This window comes from Lissotriton helveticus, chromosome 8 (assembly GCF_964261635.1).
Source record: "Lissotriton helveticus chromosome 8, aLisHel1.1, whole genome shotgun sequence".
NCBI classification, from domain to species: domain Eukaryota; kingdom Metazoa; phylum Chordata; class Amphibia; order Caudata; family Salamandridae; genus Lissotriton; species Lissotriton helveticus.
Window position 1 is genome coordinate 1,559,954,639 of NC_136069.1, and position 27,572 is coordinate 1,559,982,210.

The window sequence follows — 27,572 nt, forward strand, 5'->3', positions numbered from 1 at the left end:
AACTCGAGCCTGTGTGCCTTGTAAACACTCAAAACAACTTCAACTTCCATCAGCAAAAGTGCCAAGCTCTGGAACCTGTTCAACCACTCTTTGACCTCGGCAGCGTTGAAGACATGAGTGCTTAGAAGGAGGACTTGCACTAGTTGTGAGCCATCATCAGGGCTCTCTTCAGCTGCTCGTAAGTCACAAACATGACTATGTTCCAGGATCCCAGGCGCAGGAATGCCGGCATGAAGCTGAAAGAGAAGCCACAGAGATTGTAATCCATCAACTCTTTGTGTTTTTTTATTTTTATTTAGCAAAGATACTAATTCCTGCCTCAAAACCTTCTGAATCGTGGCATCAGAGGTTCAGTGCAATTGCACAACATGTGTGAAACGCAAAGTCACATTTAGTTGCGTGAAAAGATTCCCCTTAAGTACAGTCATTTGGGTATCAAAGAGATATGGAGCAGGATTCACAAAAAGGCCTAAATAGATGGATCATAAACTCATTTTTTGTATAGATTTACACATTTTGAAGGAGTATGTCTAGAAATCACCGCAATTGACAGATTTCCAGGCACACTCCTTGCCTATCTGTATGGCCAATATCCCACTCGCTTTCCCTGCCCCGCCATGAAAAATAGAGACCTACCCTTTCCACTTCAATTCTGTGCCGGTGTGTAATACTGATTTTTCAGTGGTAACCTTCCAGAGTGGGACAATAAATGAGAAACAAATTTACTAAACCTAATCACTTTTCTAGGTGTTGTTTGCATTGCAGCATATTGTATTGTATTCTAAATGCATTTATATAGCGCTTACTACCCCTGATGAAGCGTCAAAGCGTTTTTTCGGCAATTAGCTTGCTACTCCGGAACCCATAAAAGATTAGTGTTGAATTAGTATAGTGAAATATGAAAGTAATTTGAGTGGTAGATCGATTAGTCAGTTATTTTGATTCAGAAGGATAGCGGAAGGATAGAAGAGGAAAAAAAGGGTTGTATTTATATAGCGCTTGTTACCCCTGATGGGGTATTGAAGCGCTGTTTTGGCGAGTAGCACGCTACTCCGGAACCCATAAAGGATTAATGTTGAATTAGTATAGTGAAATATGAAAGTAATTGGAATGGTGGATATTAGTTATTTATTTGGATTGAGAAGGATAGCGGAGGGATAGAAAGGGAAAAAGGTTTGCATTTATATTGCAGCATATTGTATTGTATTGTAAATGCATTTATTTAGCGCTTACTACCCCTGACGAGGCGTCAAAGCATTTTTTCGGCGATTAGCACGCTACTCCGGAACCCATAAAAGATTAGTCTTGAATTAGTATAGTGAAATATGAAAGTAATTTGAGTGGTAGATCGATTAGTCAGTTATTTTGATTCAGAAGGATAGCGGAGAGATAGAAGAGGAAAGAAAGGGTTGTATTTATATAGCGCTTGCTACCCCTGATGGGGTGTTGAAGCGCTTTTTTGGCGAGTAGCACGCTACTCCGGAACCCATAAAGGATTAGTGGTGAATTAGTATAGTGAAATATGAAAGTCACTATATCAAAGTACTTTGTAAGTCGGCAGTTTAGCTGAATCTCTTCTGGATTGAAACACAATTTTACTGCCTGCCTACAGGTCCTGATGCCCTCCTGATTCAATGTTGGTCGAAGTAAGGCAGGCCTTATGTCCATGAAGCTTGGGCAGATGCAAATGATATCTATTAGGTCCTCATTTCTTGTTCCAGAGTGGGACAATGAATGAAAAACAAATTTACTAAACGTAATCACTTTTCTAGGTGTTGTTTGCATTGCAGCATATGTTACACCTCACTCAGATGAAGTGCCTGTGGGCATCACAGACAATTGAAACATCCCCTTTTCCATTCCTTGTTGTAGATTAAATCTAACAAACATTCTGCAATTTGGTTGACTCTTCGCAGATGTACGTATGATCTGTGGGCTGGAATGCCCACTAATGCTAAATCTGAGAATTGGGTTCTGTGATTGTCTAACCACAGGTCACTTTTTTGCATGTAAGTTAAACATACATACATGAAAATGTTTGTTCATTGGGCCCAAAAGGGTATTTATTGGCTTAACTGCTTACATTTAACCAAAAAGAAATGATAACATTGAAACCCCTTGCGATCCATGTAGATGGACAAATACAATTGGTCGAAAGCATTGATCTGGATTGTAAATTGCAGCGTATATCAAGGTCGTCACAGGTTACATTCTGCATTCACCATGTATTGGGGGAAAATTGAGCAGGCCAATGGCATAATGTTTTTCTACTAATGGCATAAGAATTGATGCACACAAGTTGGGTCCCATTTGCTAACAGATGTATAAATATGTTCAAAGTCAAATCTCTTCATTTAAATGTGATGGAAAATGTTTTGGAATGCAAACAGCAGCTAGAAGCATGATTACGTTTGAAAAATGGCTGTTCGCGCCAAGAAAATGTAATTGACTGCGAGTGGCCCCGGTGGCATCTATAACCAGGCAGCCATTGCTGACGGCTACAATTCCCACTTAATAGAAATCAACTGCAACATCTAAAGGTGCACATCAAACGACAGACATGTATTATGTTAGGCTAGGGTTCGAGACGGATTCATTTGGAGGCAAACACTTCGCTGTCTGGACGTGTGAGACCTACAAGCTTTTAGCACTGGCTTAAAGGGTAGAAAGCTCAATTCACTCATTTAAAAAGTGAAAGGACTGATTTTCAAGGGTTCTGGTATATTTACAGCCCAGGTGTGATTGTACACATTTGGTGTTGAAATCTACAAAACATCTGCGCAGGAGCTTGTGCAAGGCAAAAGATGGATTCTATTTTTTTACAAGCAGAGCTTAATTTGAGCCTGTGGTTTCCAGTGCTTGGCACTGGCGCTTAATTGTTGGCACTGGTACTTATGACTGTCCACCACATGGTGGTGCTGTCTGTCTAATCTTGAAATGAGCCCAACAACAGTTTTTTAGTAAATTATTTATACATTAAAAATGACTAGTACCAGTCGCCCAAAACGTTCTTATATCTTTGGGCAGCCTGAAATAGTCCAAACTGTCACCCTCGCAGAAGTGTCAGTGTTAGTAGTTTTTATTGCCAGCGCAGATGGGGCAATGGGTGGTGAAAGCTGCAGTGGCCATGTGACACAGGTCTTGGCACTTCTTTTTGTTTTACAACTCAAGCACTGCTTACCAGGCCTAAAAGATAAGGGCTAAATGTTGCCAATGGCCTTGAGAAAACCTACTCACCATAAAAGCTATTGTGTATGAAGAGATCTTTATGTAGTGATACACACCATATCAGCAAGTCAACACACAACCTATCCCATTCTTTTTCCCCACAGGTCATCGCAGAGCGCGGGCACCTACCCCTTGTAAAAAGCTGTGGTCCCTTCGCCCATCGCCATGGTGAATGCACAGTTCAGGGCGTTTCGGTACTGCCCAGGGGGTGAGTTCATGTAGCGTGTCTTGACAACATCAACGGGGGAAGCCACGACCGTGGCACAGAATCCTGCACCGAAAGCAGCGACAAAATGGCAGGGCAGGGTATCTGGGAAAGGAAAAAGACGATAAGCAACACTATTAATAGTGTCTCTAGCTGATCCGGAAATAGCATTCTGGTTCAGAGAATATGGAGGACTTTTTTTTTTAAAGGTACAAGCTAAGTGGAAAGTTCTGCTTGTCTTTGAAAGTGCATGGACACTTTCAGATACTCTATTTTAGCGACTATGCTGTGATATCACATGACAAAAATATTGCAGGCACTCTGTTGAGTTAACATTGCAAGGTAAGTTTAGGTATGTAGATGAGGAGTTAAGAATAGTAATACAGTGCTTAATTTATAAAAAATAAATAAGTGCCAGTGCCACTGCAGCTTGCATCACACGTTGCCCCTGCCATACTGCCAATGATAGTAACAACACAACTACTAAACATCACACTCCTACAAGTGTGACATTTCGGACTATTTCAGGCCCCAAAGCTATGAGAATGGCTTGGGCGGCAGTTAATAGTCATTTTTAATGTACATTGAACTAAAAATTAACTGTTGTCTTCATCTCTAAATTAGCCAGACAGCGCCACCTTGTGATAGACCCAAATGCAAATTCGCACTTTAGGTAATCGCAAATTTTGCGATTACCTGAATTGCGAATGCATTTAGGGAATCGCAAATTGCGATTCCCTGAATGCAATGCATGATGCAATTCAAAATTGCGATTTCGCAAATCGGAATCGCAAATTACCATCAATTACATGTTGATGATAATTTGCGAAAACTTTGAAAAATGCACAAAAGTGCATTTTTCAAAGTGCCATGTTGCGCACACGGGCATGTGTGTGCGCAACATGTGATCACATGCCAATATCAGGGGTGCATCAGGGTGGCCTTTTGGCCCCTTGCACGCTTGAAATTGCATGCACAATTTGCAAGTACCTATTTGGTATGCATGCAATTCCCATTCATTCCTAATGAATGGGAAGTTATTCCTTAATTGCGAATCGCAATTTGTAATTTGCAATTCCCAATTAAGGAATATGTAGGAATCGCTAATATTTTGGTGAAACCTACATGCATAGGCAATTGCGATTCCTTAGTAATCGCAATGATGGAATCGCACTTGCCTACAACGATGCATGTGCCCCCTCGTTCCCATGAACTGAATTACTTTGAAACCTACTGAATGCATGTAGTAGGAGCACTTTGTAACTGTAACAGGCTATACAACACAGATCTACATTGACCTCGAATCTGCCTACTTCCTGGTGTGTAATATTACACAGTGTCAAATGCTATGTGGCCAGTAAGGAATACAGAATCGTTGAACACAGTCTAGATTCTCTGATCACCTTCCCCCTTGCACGTTTGCTTTTTACAGAATGCTTTCTCCAATATTAACTGGGCTTACCAGAAACAATTTTTAGTCGCCGGAGTTTTATACAGAATGAGGTTCTGATTTTTTAAAGCTTTTACCCAGTAAAGTTTAAGTTTGCTAATTAGTTCTGTTCCTATTAAAATACGAATTAAGGCTGAGCTTCGTAGGAGATCTATTTGTAATTTCTAGTCCTTACATTAAAATCTCCATATTTTTTATTTAATTGATCTATGGTACAAATATACATATATGTTTTTAACTATGATATATATGGAGATGCACAGAGTGTAAAATGTTATTTATTACCATTGTGGAGCATAGGGAGGAGCCATGACTCATGGCATTTACCATTACATTTGCTCTAAATAACGTGTATTATGGGCCACATATATTTTCACTGGCATGGCATAAACATCGTTATGTGATATATATGTTTACATATATTCAGACGAGTAATAGGCTATTTATTACCACTGTTGAGTATGATGAAGGACCATGGCTTACAGGAGTTTAATCTTTGAGTGATAACTTAGTTGACTCCCCCTCACTTGACCATCAAGGATAGGTGGTTACTGGACTGTCCCAACCACCTACTTTATTTTGCCTCCCTCCCCCCCCACCGTTTGCCTAATTATTATTTTTTGTGATATATATTTTTTTGCTTATATATTTTCTTGCTTCCTTAGTTCATGCTATATAATGCAACCTTTATCTCTCACTGTTTTTGCCTAATTATTATGCTTTTGCGTATATACCTTTTGCTTCTTTAGATCATGCTATGTAATGCAACCTTTTTCTCATGTGTATATGTAAAGCGCTCTGATACCCATGGGTCAAGCTAGCGCTATATAAAACTTAAAAAAAAATAATAATAACCCTTCCCTGCCTCAAAAATGGTAATAGACATCATATTATCTTGGTGGATTGGTATGCCTGGATTATGCCTTGTTGCTTTTACAAGTGTAGAAGATATTTTTTTTTAAAGGGTTAAACCTGTGCAGTGAGATAAAGTCTCATTAAATTAGCCCTTTGAGTGTGATCCCTGTTGTTGCCCCTGTAAAGTGATTGTGACATGAAATCTGTGAAGCAGTTATCAGTGTTTTTTACTCCTTTTCTCCAGCGAGTTGGTCTTGACAATAATTCGACCTGTGTACTGTACGTTTATTAGTAGCCCTATAAATCCAAGTAACATATACACTGGATCATATTTTTCGTGGTATGGCATAAATTATATCTATCTATCTATATCTATATGTATATATCATCATAACAAAACCCTTTCAGGCATAGAGTGACGCATAAATTATGCAAAAAAGAAGGAGAGAACCCTGGGTAGTTCTCAAGTTTAGGAGGAAAGCAGCTCCTGTTAGAGCACTCTCAACACCAGCGACACTCTAGATCTGCTCACCTCAAATGCACAGTGCCATCCACGCCGAGATAGAAAAGGACAAAGTCTTTTGCCATTTGTACAGCAAAGTCTTTAAGCATAGGACTAGCACAGTGCTGTCCTTGCCGAGCTGTAAAATTACAAAAGCCATTTATCACTCCAGGCACAATATTACAGCTTTGAATTGGTAAAATACCAACTCAAGCCAACCTGAAATGAGTAAAAGCAACCCCTGACACAGTGTTTCGCTCTACACATCCATAATCCTAATAAGAGTTTACTGCCTCTCCTGTTGTACTGTGGCTGAGCTGTGCTACGGCCAGGTTGGACTCACCTGTCATTAGGTGGTTCTTGAGCAGCGCTTCCTTAATCATGTCATAGGTCACCAGTTCCGCACAGTTCACGATGGCGTTGCGGGCGATGTTGGGTAGCGTTCCTACGTTGGAAGAAGAAATAATTGATTGTGGTGAGAGTGACGAACCCAGGGTGTAACTCCTTTCACATTTTTTATATTGGATTTTTGACAGGCATCAATGTGAGCGGGTAGAGGGGTGCACAGGGGACCCCCAGCTAATGAAAGCATAGCCCTCATTGCCTTCCACCTCATATCATGAAGAGCAGGGCAATGGTAGAAACAGTTGATTGGTTGCTGGTCATGATGTGGGAGTTGCTTTCACCTCTCCTTCTCCACACATTTTATGTATATTATGGGTCCAAACCGAGGTGGCATGGTGTGTAAAATAACGGTGGACTGGAATGCGCCTGAATAATTACCAGTGGCTGAGATTAATTCAAACATTCCATCCATCACTTTTATGAATACATAAACACCCAGCACCATGGGAATGTGTCTGCTCTGGAGGATGGTAGTGAGTTCAGGATACAGGAGAACTCATTGGCCCATTTGGGAATTCAAAGCGTGTGGGACCTGGATTCAGAATATCGAAGCAGAAATATCGAGTGGTCACAATATCGTGACCAGAATATCGAAACCTAAAATACCACAGGTAAGTATATATAGATTCTCTGCATGTAACTCCTTATATACTACCTTGAATAAATAAATATATATATATATATATATATATAATATTTATATTATATATATATTTGTTTCACAAGGTACATAGATGTGGAGGTAGAATAGTAAAATAGTAAATCTGTACCTCCCTCCGTGCACTTACCTCCTCTATATTTTGGGTTTCGATATTTTGGCCGGGATATTGTGACCACTCATTATTCCGGCTTTGATATGCCAGACTACAATCCTTCAAAATTTGGGAAACATAAATATGTACGCTTAGCAATAAGATCTCAAAAATCAAAAGAACTGTGACTAATTTCACCGTAAGTGTTCATGTAGGACATACTGCCCGTTCCCCTTTATTTTTCGTACCTTTTGCGAGTGCAGAGGACACCCATAGCCTGGTAATGGGACACTTTACAATTATGTCGTAGTTTGAAGGTGTTGACGACCTCCCGTTTGTACTGGTTAACAAACCTCAAGGTCCTTATTTAGACCTCGGTGGATGCAATACTGTGTCACAAACGTGTTGGATATCCAGTCCACCGGATTACTCCATAGGGTATAATGGGATCGTAATATGACGATCAGGATATCCGTCACATTTGTGACAGAGTATTCCATCCACCAAGATCTAAATCAGGTCCAAAGTAATCTTATGTCCGATCGTGTGCAGAATGTGCCTTCATCTCTGCTCCAGGTGCTTCTCTTGTGCCTATCACAGGCTTCCTACCTTTCCAGAGTCCTCTGATGCCTTCCTCTTTGGCGATCGTCTTGTAGGCATCCACGGTCCCGTTGTATCTCCGGTTGCCATCGATCAGCTTCACGTGAGCCTGGAATCGCACTTTCACCACATCCGTTGGCTGGGCGAAGGTGACCGCCATGGCTCCTGTGGTGCTCCCTGCAAGCAGCCGGCTAGCGATGCTAGAACCTGGAAGACAAGAGGCTGCAGTGTGACCAGTCACCCAAGAGAGAGATGCTACAGCAAAGTAGAATCACAAACCACCTTGAGATGGGACCAGCCTGCAGAGGGAAGCTTTGGAAGCAGGCATCTTTTGAGAGTGAAAGGACTAGTTTTGTACATATCCCAGGTTCTAATTCTCACAGCCTGACTCGCTGATCACTAAATCGCTGGTAAATCACTTTTTCTCATGCTGCTACAGTTCCCATCACTGAAAATTGATAGTGCAAAGACACAGGGATTTATCTGCAAATGTCATTGAAAGCAAAGTTCAAGATTGTAGAATATGGCCAAAAAGCTAAGACAGGACTATCAGCACTATTTATCACTAAACAAGGTTGGCAATCAGATGCAAACATGAAAGTGATCAACTGTCCTGAATGCTGGCCCTTAAAGTGGTGCAAGCCTGCCAGCTCCTGGAGCCCCCCAGAGATTCTTCTAAGCACTTCCATGTCGAAGCGACCCTTTCAGGTCTCACCTTGTGACCTTTCCATTTATGAACACTGTCTGCACAAAGGTGTGCTCCGGATTTCAGCAAGTTTGCATTTGGAGTCTTCCAGGGGTTGAAATCTAACAATGTAATTCAAACTATAGGATAAGGTAGGTTGATTTTCCAGGAATTGTCAAGGGCGTGTATGCAAAATTGAGTTCCAGAGTGGTGTGTTTGCTCAGTTTTCTCGACAGCACAAAGAATGACAATTGAGTCGCCCATTGTTGCACAGCACACTGCCTGCCACACAGTCCTCAAACACAACACCCCTACATGGACCCCAATGCTTCGCATCTTCTATGTTGTATGTGGCTGGCACGGTGCCCCTGGCTGACGTAACTGCCAAAAGTGGAGGAGAAATGGGAAAAGGTGACTGTATGTCTCGAGAGTTTGTATTTTTACAGTGCCCACAACTTTGAGTGGCATGTGACGTTTATACTTTATCTTTTCTGCTATAATTATCTTTAAGCTCCTAGAGGCCCTCAGGTAATAGTGCGCTATATAAATAAATATAGGAAAAGTCTAGTTGAGTCAGAGGAAGGATAGGTGCAGCCCCGGGGCACGGTGCCAGCAGGTCTTGTGCAAGTGCTGTAAACATCAGGTGGCGCGTGCTGCTGGTGAGGCGTGCTTCAAGGCGTTTGTTGTTCTGGGTACACTAAACATACTGCTCAATAGTGTTCAGAAAACAATGTGTACCATTTATATCGGATCATGGTGGGCCTAGCAAAAAACATGAACCATAACCCTGTACCCAACCAACCGTTTATGAAACATAACACTGTACCCAACCAACCGTTTATGAAACATAACACTGTACCCAACCAACCGTTTATGAAACATAACACTGTACCCAACCAACCGTTTATGAAACATAACACTGTACCTAACCAACCGTTTATGAAACATAACACTGTACCCAACCAACCGTTTATGAAACATAACACTGTACCTAACCTAGAGTTTATGGAACATAACACTGTACCCAACCAACCGTTTATGAAACATAACACTGTACCCAACCAACCGTTTATGAAACATAACACTGTACCCAACCAACCGTTTATGAAACATAACACTGTACCCAACCAACCGTTTATGAAACATAACACTGTACCCAACCAACCGTTTATGAAACATAACACTGTACCTAACCAACCGTTTATGAAACATAACACTGTACCCAACCAACCGTTTATGAAACATAACACTGTACCTAACCTAGAGTTTATGGAACATAACACTGTACCCAACCAACCGTTTATGAAACATAACACTGTACCCAACCAACCGTTTATGAAACATAACACTGTACCCAACCAACCGTTTATGAAACATAACACTGTACCCAACCAACCGTTTATGAAACATAACACTGTACCTAACCTAGAGTTTATGAAACATAACACTGTACCCAACCAACCGTTTATGAAACATAACACTGAACCTAACCTAGAGTTTATGAAACATAACACTGTACCCAACCAACCGTTTATGAAACATAACACTGTACCCAACCAACCGTTTATGAAACATAACACTGTACCTAACCAACCGTTTATGAAACATAACACTGTACCCAACCAACCGTTTATGAAACATAACACTGTACCTAACCTAGAGTTTATGGAACATAACACTGTACCCAACCAACCGTTTATGAAACATAACACTGTACCTAACCAACCGTTTATGAAACATAACACTGTACCTAACCTAGAGTTTATGAAACATAACACTGTACCCAACCAACCGTTTATGAAACATAACACTGTACCCAACCAACCGTTTATGAAACATAACACTGTACCTAACCAACCGTTTATGAAACATAACACTGTACCTAACCAACCGTTTATGAAACATAACACTGTACCTAACCAACCGTTTATGAAACATAACACTGTACCTAACCTAGAGTTTATGAAACATAACACTGTACCCAACCAACCGTTTATGAAACATAACACTGTACCCAACCAACCGTTTATGAAACATAACACTGTACCCAACCAACCGTTTATGAAACATAACACTGTACCTAACCTAGAGTTTATGAAACATAACACTGTACCCAACCAACCGTTTATGAAACATAACACTGTACCCAACCAACCGTTTATGAAACATAACACTGTACCTAACCTAGAGTTTATGAAACATAACACTGTACCCAACCAACCGTTTATGAAACATAACACTGTACCCAACCAACCGTTTATGAAACATAACACTGTACCTAACCAACCGTTTATGAAACATAACACTGTACCCAACCAACCGTTTATGAAACATAACACTGTACCTAACCTAGAGTTTATGGAACATAACACTGTACCCAACCAACCGTTTATGAAACATAACACTGTACCTAACCAACCGTTTATGAAACATAACACTGTACCTAACCTAGAGTTTATGAAACATAACACTGTACCCAACCAACCGTTTATGAAACATAACACTGTACCCAACCAACCGTTTATGAAACATAACACTGTACCTAACCAACCGTTTATGAAACATAACACTGTACCTAACCAACCGTTTATGAAACATAACACTGTACCTAACCAACCGTTTATGAAACATAACACTGTACCTAACCTAGAGTTTATGAAACATAACACTGTACCCAACCAACCGTTTATGAAACATAACACTGTACCCAACCAACCGTTTATGAAACATAACACTGTACCTAACCAACCGTTTATGAAACATAACACTGTACCTAACCAACCGTTTATGAAACATAACACTGTACCTAACCAACCGTTTATGAAACATAACACTGTACCCAACCAACCGTTTATGAAACATAACACTGTACCTAACCTAGAGTTTATGAAACATAACACTGTACCCAACCAACCGTTTATGAAACATAACACTGTACCTAACCAACCGTTTATGAAACATAACACTGTACCCAACCAACCGTTTATGAAACATAACACTGTACCTAACCTAGAGTTTATGAAACATAACACTGTACCCAACCAACCGTTTATGAAACATAACACTGTACCTAACCAACCGTTTATGAAACATAACACTGTACCTAACCAACCGTTTATGAAACATAACACTGTACCTAACCTAGAGTTTATGAAACATAACACTGTACCCAACCAACCGTTTATGAAACATAACACTGTACCTAACCAACCGTTTATGAAACATAACACTGTACCTAACCTAGAGTTTATGAAACATAACACTGTACCCAACCAACCGTTTATGAAACATAACACTGTACCTAACCAACCGTTTATGAAACATAACACTGTACCTAACCTAGAGTTTATGAAACATAACACTGTACCCAACCAACCGTTTATGAAACATAACACTGTACCCAACCAACCGTTTATGAAACATAACACTGTACCTAACCAACCGTTTATGAAACATAACACTGTACCTAACCTAGAGTTTATGAAACATAACACTGTACCTAACCAAGAGTTTATGAAACATAACACTGTACCCAACCAACCGTTTATGAAACATAACACTGTACCTAACCAACCATTTATGAAACATAACACTGTACCTAACAAACCGTTTATGAAACATAACACTGTACCTAACCAAGAGTTTATGAAACATAACACTGTACCTAAACAAGAGTTTATGAAACATAACACTGTACCTAACCAAGAGTTTATGAAACATAACACTGTACCTAACCAAATGTTTATTAAACATACCATTGTGTCCAGCCAAAAGGTTATGAACCATAACACTGTACCTAACCTAGAGTTTAGGAACCATAGCAATGTACCTAACCAACAATTTATCAAACATAACATTCTACCTAATCAAGAGTTTCTGAACCACAACACTGTACCTAACCAAAAGATTGCGGACCCAAACACTGACCTGACCAACAGCTTATGAAACATAGCACTGTACCTACTAAGAGTTTGCAAACTATAACACTGGACCTAACTAACAGTTTATGAAACATAACACTGTGCCCCCAAGAGTTTATCCCATTATATTAAAAACAATTGTACCATTCACTTAACCCCTTGGCTGCGGCGGTAATTCCGCCGCAGCGCTAGGGGCGAAGGGGGGGCCGCGCGGCGCGGCCATGCTCGTGACGGAACCACTCCGTCACGAGCCTTTGGGTGCGCTGTGCTTGTGACGGAGTGGTTCCGTCACGGCCCCGCAAGCTCAATAGAACGCGCCAGCAGGCGTGAAATCAGCGCCGCGCAGTCGCGGCGGCCCGGGCCGTGACGGAACCACTCCGTCACCAGCACAGCGCGCCCGTGGCTGGTGACGGAGTGGTTCCGTCACCAACATCAATGAGGTTAAAAACATCAGTGCGCTCCGAGAGACAAACTCCAACTGCTACAGAACAATATATAGTCGCTGAGAGTGATATACTGAAAGCGGTGCGGCAATATTAAAGATATATCATTTCTTCTAACTCTTTAGTATTACCGCCTCCTGACCAGTGCTCCATAAACCATGTATAATGCTTTGGGGGCCTGCGGCCCATGCATGCACGCTTTCCAGTTTTACGCAGCCTTGAGCCAGTTTCACCAGGCCACAGCGACACCTCAGCCCCAGATCTTTTCTTTAGCTGTGTTAGTAAGCACCCAGACCCTAAGATAAGGTTCCAAGTCGGGCAGAGTCGCATCTTTTTTCAGTTTTTATTCTTCTCAAACATGTTTTGTTTGATCATGGCACAGTGACTAATCACTTCTCTCCATTGTTTGAGGTTGTGTGGCCCCAGTGGGTGACTTTAAGAATCGTATGATTCATGCACAGCAGATTTCTACAGGTGTCCTTCTCCGCGGGGGCCAGCGGTGCTTGATGATATCACATCTGGACAGCCCCTGCCTTCTCCGTGCAGGGGTGGCTGGGCATCCCTCTTGATGCTGACTGGAGCACCTTGAGAGAGATGTTTTTAGTCTCCAGAACTGGGTTCTATGTTCTCGGGCACTGAAGCCTTGGGCCTAGATTCATCATAGGGTTGTGTTGCCCTTGTATTACGCAGGGTGCACAAGGGCGACGCAATCCTTAAGTCAGATTTACCAAGTCACGCAAGGCCACCTTGCAGGACCCTGCATTGATTGGATTAATACAAGGCAGTGCAAATTGTTGCCTTGCGTTATTCTGCACTGGGAAGGCGTTCAATGGGTGGAGCCTGGGTGTTTCCACACATCCACCCGTTAGCTCATTCCCAGATTTACCATGACTGGCAAACCAGGGAATGCGTCAAAATACTACACCTTCCCAATAGAGGTGCAATGAAGAGAAATATCTTTATTTTGCCTTGTTTTTCCTCTTTCGAAGTGTGGTACAGAACACTTAGAAAGAGTAAGAAGCCTCAAAGGATTGTTTTTGTGCAGAAAGTGTCCAGTCCTACACCAAAATCAATCCTGCCTGCAACACAGGCACCATTGCACCATGACGCTAGCGCTTGGCTGCACCGAGTGCGCTGGCGCAGAGAGCAGCAATGCACCATATGGGGGAACATCCTTTACGACGCGGATTTTACTCCGCAGTGCTTTTACGACGCGTCCGTTACAACGCAAGTTGTAACCACGACTTGCGCTGGAGGGCGCTACAGGATTAAGAATAGTATATTTACTATTCCAACACCTTCCCTAGTGTCCACGGGGACTGGTGTTAGAATAATAAATTATACTTTTCTCAATCCGCGCCCCCAACGCAAGTCGTGGTAACGACTTGCGTTGTAAGGGACGTGTTGTAAAAGCATGCGTTGTGTCGGTACGCGTCGTACCGTCATACATCCCACCATATGTTAGTACATGGCGCTCATTCCTGTTCTCTCCATTTGATGCAGCGCAGCACGTTGTCTTGCTGCATTGTGCTGCGTCTAATGATGACAAATCCGGCCCTTGGTCTAAGTGAGAGTAACCTAGAGCCAGAAGAGATAAACACCACTAGTACTGGGCATCTGATCCTACTTTCCATCTTTCCCAGACGCGGCCCTGAATGTACTATTCATACCTAAAGTGAATCATGTCTTAGCCATATCAATGCGCGTGACAACACCATGGTTGCTCGGTCTGTACAGCTCTGGTCAGTCGTCATGGCATTGCAGTCCGCTTAGTCTACACGTCCCGACTTGCACAGGCATGGCCCTATTTGGGCACAAATATTCTGGGTCACGGCAGTGCAGTCAACACTTCAGTCAAATGCATGGTACAGGTCACTTGCAAGGTCACAGCTGCATAACCCGCACAGGCACACTTCAGCAGTGCTACTGTACATCCGCTACAGAGTCACAGCAGACTAGTACACTTCAGGCGCACTTCAGAACAGTGCCACAGTGCAGACCGCTCTCGACAAGAAGTCAATGCTCTGATCTGGGAGCACATCGGTTGCCTCTCTTGAGTATCTATGAGTGGATGGACGCTCAGCTTCAGTGACAACCACAACTGGTCGTCCTGGCAGTCAGCACCTCCTGCAGGGTTGTTGTCCTACCCTCTTCTTCTCAGGTAGGTCACTCTCTTGGAGCTCCAAGATAGTCAGTCCTTCCTTCCAGATCACACTACATGTGATGGCCCCTCACCTCTGGGAAACTGACTATCAGGCAGATACCAGCTCTGATTGCACAGTAGTCCTCTGGGTACTCAGTGAATCACCTGCTTCCTTGGTCAAAGAGAACTTGGAACTGGAGTAACAAGCATGTCAGCAGCTTCCACTTTCATCCAAATAAAGCAAATTGGGGATGTGGACTCTGTCTACACTTTCACCACCAGTTTGGGTTGGTTCTTCATTCAAGTGTCCTTTCTAGGCTGTCATCAGACACAGCCTTTTTGTAAAGTGATGCTCCTCACAGTGGGGTTGACTCCAATTGCAGCACCCGAACAGAACTACAAAATATGTGAGCTTTCTGCACCTGGCTATCAAGATCCAAACTAAACCACAATTAGGAAGAGAGACACATGGCTGTCCACTCCTAAAGGACCCTTCTCACTCTGAAGAACAGACTGCAGTACCTCCATTCCGCCCACCACCTAACAAATGGTAGTGGTCAGGAAGACTAATCAGCTGTTCTTTTTTTAGCAGAAGGACCTAATCGAATTTCTGGAGTGACCCTTGTCTCCTCTTTTCCCAATTCACTATCTATGTCTTCTCTCTCCAGTTCTATGACTATCAACAACACACTTCCACTGTATGGGACAACCATCTTACCTCCATCTAATGCACACAAAAGACCAGGGGCTCCCAAAATTGAACACACAGGCTTCTATTACTCTGGTTCACTCATAAACACAATGTATAGATCGCACAGACCACAAACACTAAGATGTTACTGAAAGAACCTGGGTTAGTGCATAGAAAGGGAAATGTACATGAGTGGGCCCCTAGGCCTTCACTCCGTGACACAGATAAAAGGGTGTGGTCATAACTGCTGATTCACAAATCATAGCACTCTGCCACCTTCACTCCACATGCTAAACTCATGACAAGGACAGTAGTGCACTGTCAAACAAACGAGGACACGCTTTGTGCACCCCTCGTGTTCCAGGACCTCTCTCATGTCAATGGACAGGCCTAGGCCTTCAAACTCAGATTAGTACGAGGCAGGGGGACACATTTTTGTAAAAAAACAGGATACCAAATACTCGACGTTGGGCACCCAGGTCAGGGGAACATGACTGTACATCATCAGTGCTTAATTTGAGCCGGTGGATACCGGTGAGGCCCACCAGCATTCATTTTTGGGGACCGGAACTTATTTTTCCTCATCAGACATTGACCGCAAGAAAGAGGGAGAAAAATAAAAAAACGGGAAAGGAGACAAAAAAAGACGGCGAATTGTGCCCAAAGGGAGAAAGCAGGGACTCATGAGAATGAGATAAAGGAGCAGCAGTGTCTACCGCTGTTATCTCGCCTTGATGGTAACGTCTGAGATGGACGAGTACATGATGGCTGCAAAATCTACCACCTCTATCTCACCTTGACGGAAACCCCTTTGTGATGGAAGAGTGTGAAGTACGTGTTACACCTTATTTATTAGGTTTACTTTATCTATGAAGATTCTTTCTATTATGTCCATTGTTGTATCATATGTATTCTGTGGCACGCACCTTTTGAAGAGAATGTTTATTTTCAAAAGGTGCATTTCTCGTGAGTCGCGCATCTCTGTGCCATCTAACTGAAGAATGTTATTCGTCGGTTGGATGCCACAGCAGATAGTCGTGCTCCAGTGGGTTTGCTGTCTTCTTCTTCAAATAAACTATGGAAAGAAATCCTTCATTCAAACTTCGTTTGTTCATCATTTCTTGCTACAATATGAAGGATTATTACTTCACATTTGGCGACGAGGATGGGATACGAACCCACGGGTGCAAAGCACAATGGATTTATCTATGAAGAGTCTTTCTATTATGTCCATTGTTGTATCATATGTATTCTGTGGCACGCACCTTTTGAAGAGAATGTTTATCTTCAAAAGGTGCATCTCTCGTGAGTCGCGCATCTCTGTGTCATCTAACTGAAGAATGTTATTCGTCGGTTGGATGCCACAGCAGATAGTCGTGCTCCAGTGGGTTTGCTGTCTTCTTCTTCAAATACACTACGGAAAGAAATCCTTAATTCAAACTTCGTTTGTGCATCATTTCTTGCTACAATATGAAGGATCATGACTTCACAAAGAGTGGATGACCAGAACAAGAGCTGACTTCTGACATTGGCATTACTAGGATGTACCACTATATTGTAATCCGGTCAATCAACCTATGTCTCATTATCGAGCTTTTAAAACATTTTAAATTCCCAGAAGACTTTGAAACTTAAAAAAGAAAATCTAAGGCTTCACACTTACTTTCAGACCCTCTGGAGTAGAAGTGCTTGACGGTGTCGTACAGTCCAATGCGGACAGAAGCAAAGCTCATTTGTCGCTGCAGACCAGCCACCAGGCCGTTGTAGAGGCTCGCTGCGCCCTCCGTCTTCACCATGGTCGTGATGGTGCCGAAGACCCCCTTGTACTGGACAATCTTCACACTTGTTGCACACTTTGCTTCTCCTTGGATCTGAAATTAAGTAATGGTCAGCTAATCATTCTTAAATACATTTCAATTTAACCAGCATTTGTGAAATATTGTGCTTTGTAGCCTAACAATGGGTCTGTAAGTATACAGTGAGTGTAAAAAATTGTTCAGTCCGTTCCCCTACTTCTTGCTTTCAAAAAAGCGTCCCGGGACGGCAAGAATAGTCCAACTTTAAAATGATAACTTTTTTCTTTCCGCTTCCAGGGGCTGCTCGCACTTCTCTGTTGTACTCCAGAGGCTGCAGCAGCCCCCGCCCCCCCTGAGCTCGCACAGACCGAGGGCAGGCCATTGTCATTCCGATTGAGGCAGATTAGCCCCTTTAGAATGACAATGCGCCTGCCCTCTGCCTTTAACATATCAAGTGCCCCTGAGATCGGTGTTGGTGATTAGAGAGGAGCTTTCCCCAAGCAGAGTACTGTGGGGAACTTGACACCTTTGTCAATGTTGTACACGGAGGAGCAGTGACCACAGTGACCAGACAGAAGAGGCGACAGGAAAGGAGAGGTACTGGGGCAGGAGAGGTGTCGGGGCAGGAGAATTGACAGGGCAGTAGAGGTGACGGGGCTGTAGAGGTGACCGGGCAGTAGAGGTGACGGGGCAGGAGAGGTGACGGGGCAGGAGAGGTGACGGGGCAGGAGAGGTGACGGGGCAGGGGAGGTGACGGGGCAGGAGAGGTGACGGGGCAGGGGAGGTGTCGGGGCAGGGGAGGTGACGGGGCAGGAGAGGTGACGGGGCAGGGGAGGTGACGGGGCAGGAGAGGTGACGGGGCAGGGGAGGTGTCGGGGCAGGGGAGGTGACGGGGCAGGAGAGGTGACGGGGCAGGGGAGGTGACGGGGCAGGAGAGGTGACGGGGCAGGGGAGGTGTCGGGGCAGGGGAGGTGACGGGGCAGGAGAGGTGACGGGGCAGGGGAGGTGACGGGGCAGGGGAGGTGACGGGGCTGTAGAGGTGACCGGGCAGTAGAGGTGACGGGGCAGGAGAGGTGACGGGGCAGGAGAGGTGACGGGGCAGGAGAGGTGACGGGGCAGGGGAGGTGACGGGGCAGGAGAGGTGACGGGGCAGGGGAGGTGTCGGGGCAGGGGAGGTGACGGGGCAGGAGAGGTGACGGGGCAGGGGAGGTGACGGGGCAGGGGAGGTGACGGGGCAGGAGAGGTGACGGGGCAGGGGAGGTGACGGGGCAGGGGAGGTGACGGGGCAGGAGAGGTGACGGGGCAGGAGAGGTGACGGGGCAGGAGAGGTGACGGGGCAGGGGAGGTGACGGGGCAGGGGAGGTGACGGGGCAGGGGAGGTGACGGGGCAGGAGAGGTGACGGGGCAGGGGAGGTGACGGGGCAGGGGAGGTGACGGGGCAGGAGAGGTGACGGGCAGGGGAGGTGACGGGGAAGGGAAGGTGACGGGGCAGGGGAGGTGACGGGGCATGAGCTAGAGCAGTAACCGGGCGTGAGCGGTGAAAGGACAGGAGCGGTGAAAGGACAGGAGCAGTGAAAGGACCAGGAGCGGAGAAAGGACAGAAGCGGTGAACGGGGCAGGAGCAGTGAACAGGACAGGAGCAGAGAACAGGACAGGAGCAGGGAACAGGACAGGAGCAGGGAACGGGACAGGAGCAGGGAACGGGACAGGAGCAGGGAACGGGACAGGAGCAGGGAACGGGACAGGAGCAGGGAACGGGACAGGAGCAGGGAACGGGGCAGGAGCAGGGAACGGGACAGGAGCAGGGAACGGGGCAGGAGCAGGGAACGGGGCAGGGGCAGGAGCAGGGAACGGGGCAGGAGCGGTGACGGGGCAGGGGAGGTGACGGGGCAGGGGAGGTGACGGGGCAGGGGAGGTGACGGGGCAGGGGAGGTGACGGGGCAGGGGAGGTGACGTGGCATGAGCTAGAGCAGTAACCGGGCATGAGCGGTGAAAGAACAGGAGCGGTGAAAGGAAAGGGGCAGTGAACGGGGCAGGAGCGGTGAACAGGACAGGAGCAGTGAACGGGGCAGGAGCAGTGAACGGGGCAGGAGCAGTGAACGGGGCAGGAGCAGTGAACGGGGCAGGAGCAGTGAACGAGGCAGGAGCAGTGACGGGGCAGGGGAGGTGACGGGGTAGGGGTGGTGACGGGGCAGGGGAGGTGACGGGCACGAGAGGTGACGGGGCAGGGGAGGTGACGGGGCAGGGGAGGTGACGGGGCAGGGGAGGTGACGGGGCAGGAGAGGTGACGGGGCAGGAGAGGTGACGGGGCAGGAGAGGTGACGGGGCAGGGGAGGTGACGGGGCAGGGGTGGTGATGGGGCAGGGGAGGTGACAGGGGAGGTAACGGGGCAGGGGAGGTGACGGGGCATGAGCTAGAGCAGTAACCGGGCGTGAGCGGTGAAAGGACAGGAGCGGTGAAAGGACAGGAGCGGTGAAAGGACCAGGAGCGGAGAAAGAACAGAAGCAGTGAACGGGGCAGGAGCAGGGAACGGGACAGGAGCAGGGAACGGGGCAGGAGCAGGGAACGGGGCAGGGGCAGGAGCAGGGAACGGGGCAGGAGCGGTGACGGGGCAGGGGAGGTGACGGGGCAGGGGAGGTGACGGGGCAGGGGAGGTGACGGGGCAGGGGAGGTGACGTGGCATGAGCTAGAGCAGTAACCGGGCATGAGCGGTGAAAGAACAGGAGCGGTGAAAGGAAAGGGGCAGTGAACGGGGCAGGAGCGGTGAACAGGACAGGAGCAGTGAACGGGGCAGGAGCAGTGAACGGGGCAGGAGCAGTGAACGGGGCAGGAGCAGTGAACGGGGCATGAGCAGTGAACGAGGCAGGAGCAGTGACGGGGCAGGGGAGGTGACGGGGTAGGGGTGGTGACGGGGCAGGGGAGGTGACGGGCATGAGAGGTGACGGGGCAGGGGAGGTGACGGGGCAGGGGAGGTGATGGGGCAGGGGAGGTGACGGGGCAGGAGAGGTGACGGGGCAGGAGAGGTGACGGGGCAGGAGAGGTGACGGGGCAGGGGAGGTGACGGGGCAGGGGTGGTGATGGGGCAGGGGAGGTGACAGGGGAGGTAACGGGGCAGGGGAGGTGACGGGGCATGAGCTAGAGCAGTAACCGGGCGTGAGCGGTGAAAGGACAGGAGCGGTGAAAGGACAGGAGCGGTGAAAGGACCAGGAGCGGAGAAAGAACAGAAGCAGTGAACGGGGCAGGAGCAGTGAACAGGACAGGAGCAGGGAACGGGACAGGAGTAGGGAACGGGACAGGAGCAGGGAACGGGACAGGAGCAGGGAACGGGACAGGAGCAGGGAACGGGGCAGGAGCAGGGAACGGGGCAAGAGCAGGGAACGGGGCAGGAGCAGGGAACGGGGCAGGAGCAGGGAACGGGGCAGGAGCAGGGAACGGGGCAGGAGCAGGGAACGGGGCAGGAGCAGGGAACGGGACAGGAGCGGTGACGGGGCAGGAGCGGTGACGGGGCAGGAGAGGTGACGGGGCAGGAGAGGTGACGGGGCAGGAGAGGTGACGGGGCAGGAGAGGTGACGGGGCAGGGGAGGTGACGGGGCAGGGGAGGTGACGGGGCAGGGGAGGTGACGTGGCATGAGCTAGAGCAGTAACCGGGCGTGAGCGGTGAAAGAACAGGAGCGGTGAAAGGAAAGGGGCAGTGAACGGGGCAGGAGCGGTGAACAGGACAGGAGCAGTGAACGGGGCAGGAGCAGTGAACGGGGCAGGAGCAGTGAACGGGGCAGGAGCAGTGAACGGGGCAGGAGCAGTGAACGGGGCAGGAGCAGTGAACGGGCAGGAGCAGTGAACGGGGCAGGAGCAGTGAACGAGGCAGGAGCAGTGAACGAGGCAGGAGCAGTGAACGAGGCAGGGGTGGTGACGGGGCAGGGGTGGTGACGGGGCAGGGGAGATGACGGGGCAGGAGAGGTGACGGGGCAGGAGAGGTGATGGGGCATGAGCTAGAGCAGTAACGGGTCGTGAGCGGTGAAAGAACAGGAGCGGTGAAAGGACAGAAGCGGTGAACGGGGCAGGAGCAGTGAACGGGGCAGGAGCAGTGAACGGGGCAGGAGCAGTGAACGGGGCAGGAGCAGTGAACGGGGCAGGAGCAGTGAACGAGGCAGGAGCAGTGAACGAGGCAGGAGAGGTGACGGGGCAGGGGAGGTGATGGGGCAGGGGAGGTGACGGGGCAGGGGAGGTGACGGGGCATGAGCTAGAGCTGTAACTGGGCGTGATCGGTGAAAGGACAGGAGCAGTGAACGGGGCAGGAGCAGTGAACGGGGCAGGAGCAGTGAACGGGGCAGGAGCAGTGAACGGGGCAGGAGCAGTGAACGGGGCAGGAGCAGTGAACGGGCAGGAGCAGTGATGGGGCAGGAGAGGAGACAGGGCAGGAGAGGAGACGTGGAAGGAGAGGCAACAGGGCAGGAGAGGTGACCGGGCAGGTGACATGACAGGCAGGAGACTTGACGGGCAGGAGAGGTGACGGGGCAGGAGAGGTGACGGGGCAGGAGAGGTGACGGGGCAGGAGTGGTGACGGGGCAGGAGAGGTGACGGGGCAGGAGAGGTGACGGGGCAGGAGAGGTGACGGGCAGGAGAAGTGACGGGGCATGAGCTAGAGCAGTAACCGGGCGTGAGTGGTGAAAGGACAGGAGCGGTGAAAGGACAGGAGCGGTGAACAGGGCAGGAAGGACAGGAGCTGTGAACAGGGCAGGAGCTGTGAACAGGGCAGGAGCGGTGAACAGGACAGGAGCGGTAAACAGGACAGGAGCGGTGAACAGGACAGGAGCGGTGAACAGGACAGGGGCAGTGAACGAGGCAGGAGCAGTGACGGGGCAGGAGCAGTGACGGGGCAGGAGAGATGACTGGGCATAATTGGTGACGGGGCAGGAAAGGTGACGGGGCAGGAGAGGTGACGGGGCAGGAGAGGTGACGGGGCAGGAGAGGTGACGGGGCAGGAGAGGTGACGGGGAGGAGAGGTGATGGGGCAGGAGAAGTGACGGGGCAGGAGAAGTGACGGGGCATGAGCTAGAGCAGTAACCGGGCGTGAGCGGTGAAAGGACAGGAGCGGTGAAAGGACAGGAGCGGTGAAAGTACAGGAGCGGTGAAAGTACAGGAGCGGTGAAAGGACAGGAGCGGTGAAAGGACAGAAGCGGTGAACGGGGCAGGAGGAGGGAACAGGGCAGGAGCGGTGAACAGGGCAGAAGCGGTGAACAGGGCAGGAGCGGTGAACAGGGCAGGAGCGGTGAACAGGGCAGGAGCGGTGAACAGGGCAGGAGCGGGGAACAGGGCAGGAGCGGTGAACAGGGCAGGAGCGGGGAACAGGGCAGGAGCGGGGAACAGGGCAGGAGCGGGGAACAGGGCAGGAGCGGGGAACAGGGCAGGAGAAGGGAGGGGCCAGGAGAAGGGAGGGGGCTGGGAATTGATGAAGCAGGAGTGTTGATCGAGCATGAGCAGGAGTACTGACTGGACTGGAGCAGTGAAAGGGCAGGAGCAGGCGTTTCCCAGGGCGACTGGAAGGGTAGGGGGCCAGTTTAGTTTGGGGGGACCGGTTTTGTACTAGTGCAGGAGTTTTAAAAACACTGCAAAGTTCTTTGTATATTCAGCAGGTTTCGGTCAACAATACAAGTGCCAAGATAACTTTGGTGATCAATGTACCTGCTGGAGAGAGATGGGAGCATGTTTTGTCTAGTGGCTGTTTTACTAATCTAAGAGTGGTAATATGCCTGCTGCAAAGAACATGTACCATGCATATCAAAGAGCAATATGTTATGTGCATAGTTCAGTGGGTACTGCTTTGTGTTCACTTCCCGAATGAAAGGACACTTGAATACATATGGCCTGGCAGTTCGGGCTGGACTGTTCACATTGGGCGCAGGATCAAGACTGATTTGCATATGGCTCGGTCCAAACTGGAATGGCATGGTGAGCAACAAACGATGGATTTACACCCAGATCTCTGAACTGGGGTGAATGTATGACATTGTTCTGCCTTCTGTCCATCAATTGTTCTTTTTGCATTTGTCACCCCGAGTGGGACAGGTATGCTCAGACAATAGTCCCGTGCTCTCCATGCCACTGGAATCAAGCTATCCTGGCTGATGAGGGCTGAAAGCCCGAAACCGGTCCTAGGATGCTTGATTCCGGTCCAGGGAGGACCTGGCCTGGCAGTTCGGCCTGGACTGTTCTCATTGGGTGCAGGATCAAAACTGATTTGCATATGGCTGGGTCCAAACTGGAATGGCATGGTGAGCAAAGAAACAATGGATTTAGGGCCAGATCTCTGTACTGGGGTGAATATATGATATTGTTCTGGATTCTGTCCACCGGTGTTCTTTTTGCTATATTATGATTGAGCAGCTGGCTGGCTGACATGAATATGAAGGAGCCTTTGTGGGTTTCCTTGAGTCTAGATTCTCCTGAAGAATCCCTTTCTCTTCTGAGCCCTGCTTAACACATGTGTACATAAGGAGCCCTGTATTCATGACCTCAATGTTTGAGACAAAAAATAATCATGGATTTCTGAACAATGAGAGTAAAAGCATTAAGGTAACATGTTGTTCCTGCTTATATTTCACATGCTTTGCATAAACCTGTATTCCCTATGCGTGTTTGCTTTTTCCTGAATTAAACCTCAAATAAACATATCCATTCTTTTAGTTAAATAATGTTATAAGCTGTAACTGGTCAGTGAAATGCTAAACGTACTAAAAATTGGTATGTTTTGCTATTTCTAGCCACACCCCTGACTCCGCCCACTGATTCAATCTGCGGTTATTCCCGCCCCCTGATTCTCCACCCACAGTTCCCCTACTTTTGTTTTCCCACTTCGACCACTGGTGTTAGGGAAGTCTGAACACCAACCTCGTATGACCCCAAATGTCATAAGTCAGACACTGTACCCTATCCGTTCGCAGAAGAGAGAAATGATAAAATACTTCAGTAAGCCAAGTTGCTTTTTTACTCTGCTTTGTATACCGGGCTCGTTGTCCAGTGGTTGGCAATGGGTGTTTTTCCTGTATATGTATTGTGGAATCTGCATACGGTGCGAAGGCACCAAGATTACTGAGTGAGACCTGCAGCGAATTGTGCTAATACAGTAAAATGTACCAAAAAAACTAAAAAATCTCCTAGAAACAGCAGTGTCCAGATCTCCTAAAATATGGTGTAATGCCATGAACTATGGTGTTGACTCTTTACGGTTCTTTGATGGTCATGCAGTTATGCTCCTGTAATGTTTAACTGGGAAAGATTCATTTCTACTGCCCCACTCAGGCCAGGACCTGTTGTCGCTTTTGTGTGGGGTGGGTGCGTCGTACTGTTGGCAACATACTGGACAATCTAGTGGCACCATTCAGCTCTGTGATGCTCATTGGACTGCGAGGTAACCCGGGGGCTGCTGAGAACTTAGGTCCCTTGTGGTGTAACCCAAGCCCTGATCCTATAAATTTCCAAAAAGTTTTGGGAGCCTGTAGGTGGTCTACCACCTCTCTGACCTCACACCTATGCACAGGTCTAACAGCCTGATTCATCAAGGTACCGTTTTGCGAGTCTCTAATAGAGATTCATAAGGAATCGCTATTAGAGACTCGCAAAACGGTATTCATGTAGGAATTGCTAAATAATAGCGATTCCTACACATTCCTTATTTGCGAGTAGCAAATTGCTACTCACAAATAAGGAATAACTCCCATTCATTCCTATGGGCCAAAAGGGCCCATAGGAATGAATGGGGAGTATTCCTTATTTGCGAGTAGCAATTTGCTACTCGCAAATAAGATAGCGATTTAAAGGGTGCCAGGGGTGTCCAAAGGACACCCTGTAGCACCCCTTAAATGCAATTGGAACAGGTGTTGCGCACACACATGTCCAAAGGACATGTGTGTGTGCAACATGCAACTTAGAAAAATGCTTTTTAAAAGCATTTTTCTAAGTTTTTGCTATTTACCGAGAGGTCTGACCTCTCGGTAAATAGCGGCCCGAAATTGCGAATTTGCAATTTAAAATTGGTTGATGAATTGCATTTAAGGAATCTCTATAGAGATTCCTTAAATGCAATTCTTCGCACAATAGCGAATTCTGTAATAGCGAATATTGCATTTGGGATGATAAATCCCAAATGCAATAATTGCGCTCGCAAAGGGCCAGATTCTCAGAATCTGGCCCTTTGCGAGCCGATTTTCGTTTCATGAATCAGGCTGTAAGTCACCAGTTCCGCCCCCTGTGAGGCAGGGCCTCCAGGGCAGAGTTGGGGATAGGACCCAATCTCCTTGCACGGATATTTAATCCCTTGTGCTTTAGGTTCAGCACCAGTCGCCAGCTGGCAGCTCTTTACGGGGCATCAAAGGGCACTGAGACTTGGCTCTGACAGAAGGGCACATTGGAAGGATAACCCAACGTTTTGGCATTCCAGGGTAACAACGTGTCCAATCTGCGATAAATTGAGGGATGCATACGTATGGTCTACCTTTAACACACCTTGCTACAAGAAACCACTTCCAACACCGGTTAGCCATGATGGGATTTGTACACTCTCATGATCAATGGGAGGTTCCTTACCTGCAGCCTGACTTTCGCAGTGTCCAGGGGAAAGGTGAAGAGGTCGGCCACGCAGGCCGCTGTCCCTGCTCCAGCAAATTTGACCAGGGCGTTGGAGGGACATCTGTGGGCTTCAGTCCAACCATCTTTCTCTCCTTTTTTGGAATGAGTGCGTCTCGGTGCAACTGAAGACAGGTTGAGAGGTTGGATAGGTCGCGTGAGGCCGCGAGCTCTTATTGAAAGTACGTAAACACCTGTAAATTAACCAAGGGATTTACATTATTCCCTCCACCCGGCAGAACGTTTTTTGGTATAAGATCTGCATCATGTACCACCAGCCGTCATGACACTTCACTCCAAGCCTCTCCCTTGGAGTCCACTCCTACTGATTGCATTATGTTACCTCTCTTTATTGGGAGAGGCTAGGGCTAGAGAAGGAGGGAGGGAGGGAGGGAGGGAGGGAGGGAGGAGGAGGGAGAGAGAGAGAGAGAGAGAGAGAGAGAGAGAGAGAGAGAGAGAGAGAGAGAGAGAGAGAGAGAGAGAGAGAGAGAGAGAGAGAGAGAGAGAGAGAGAGAGAGAGAGAGAGAGAGAGAGAGAGAGAGAGAGAGAGAGAGAGAAGAGAGAGAGAGAGAGAGAGAGAGAGAGAGAGAGAGAGAGAGAGAGAGAGAGAGAGAGAGAGAGAGAGAGAGAGAGAGAGAGAGAGAGAAAAAAAAAAAAAATAAGAAAACACACCCACCCACCCATTTGGGTGATTTTGTTCTGTCCTCTTCACGTTCTAAGAACGGGAACAGCCTTTACCATGCATTCGGAATCATGCAGTATTTAACAAGATGGACAGTACAATGAACACGTCGTTACCACACTTCCTTTACCATGCAAGTCATTACAACGACTTGCTTTAGGGAACATGTTGTGTGTTGGACTAGTGTTGGATCTTAAGTCCTACACCTTCCCTACTGTTGCACAGACTGGAGTTGGAATAGTAAATTATACTATTCCAAAGTTCTGCTTCTCGAAGGCAAGTTGTTGTAATGACTTGGGTGGTAAAGGAAGGTGTGGTAACAACGCATTTGTGTATTGCCTGCGTTGTAAAGGCATGCATGGTAACGACGCATTTGTTGTATTGCCTGCGTTGTAAAGGCATGCATGGTAACGACGCATTTGTTGTATTGCCTGTGTTGTAAAGGCATGCATGGAAACAACGCATTTGTTGTATTGCCCGCGTTGTAAAGGCATGCATGGTAACGACGCATTTGTTTATTGCCCGCGTTGTAAAGGCATGCATGGTAACGACGCATTTGTTGTATTGCCCGCGTTGTAAAGGCATGCATGGTA

General features: G+C 47.3%; 1 pseudogene across 1 annotated transcript; it reads right to left on the minus strand.

Annotated features, from left to right (window-relative positions):
* LOC144773508 (dicarboxylate carrier UCP2-like) lies at positions 1-26,401 on the minus strand (annotated as a pseudogene). Its single transcript, XR_013599994.1, has 6 exons — positions 26,259-26,401; positions 17,543-17,750; positions 8,007-8,204; positions 6,584-6,685; positions 3,358-3,538; positions 1-236 (listed from the first exon to the last, which is right to left on the minus strand). The product of XR_013599994.1 is annotated as a dicarboxylate carrier UCP2-like (transcript).
* Positions 26,402-27,572: the final 1,171 nt, after the last annotated feature.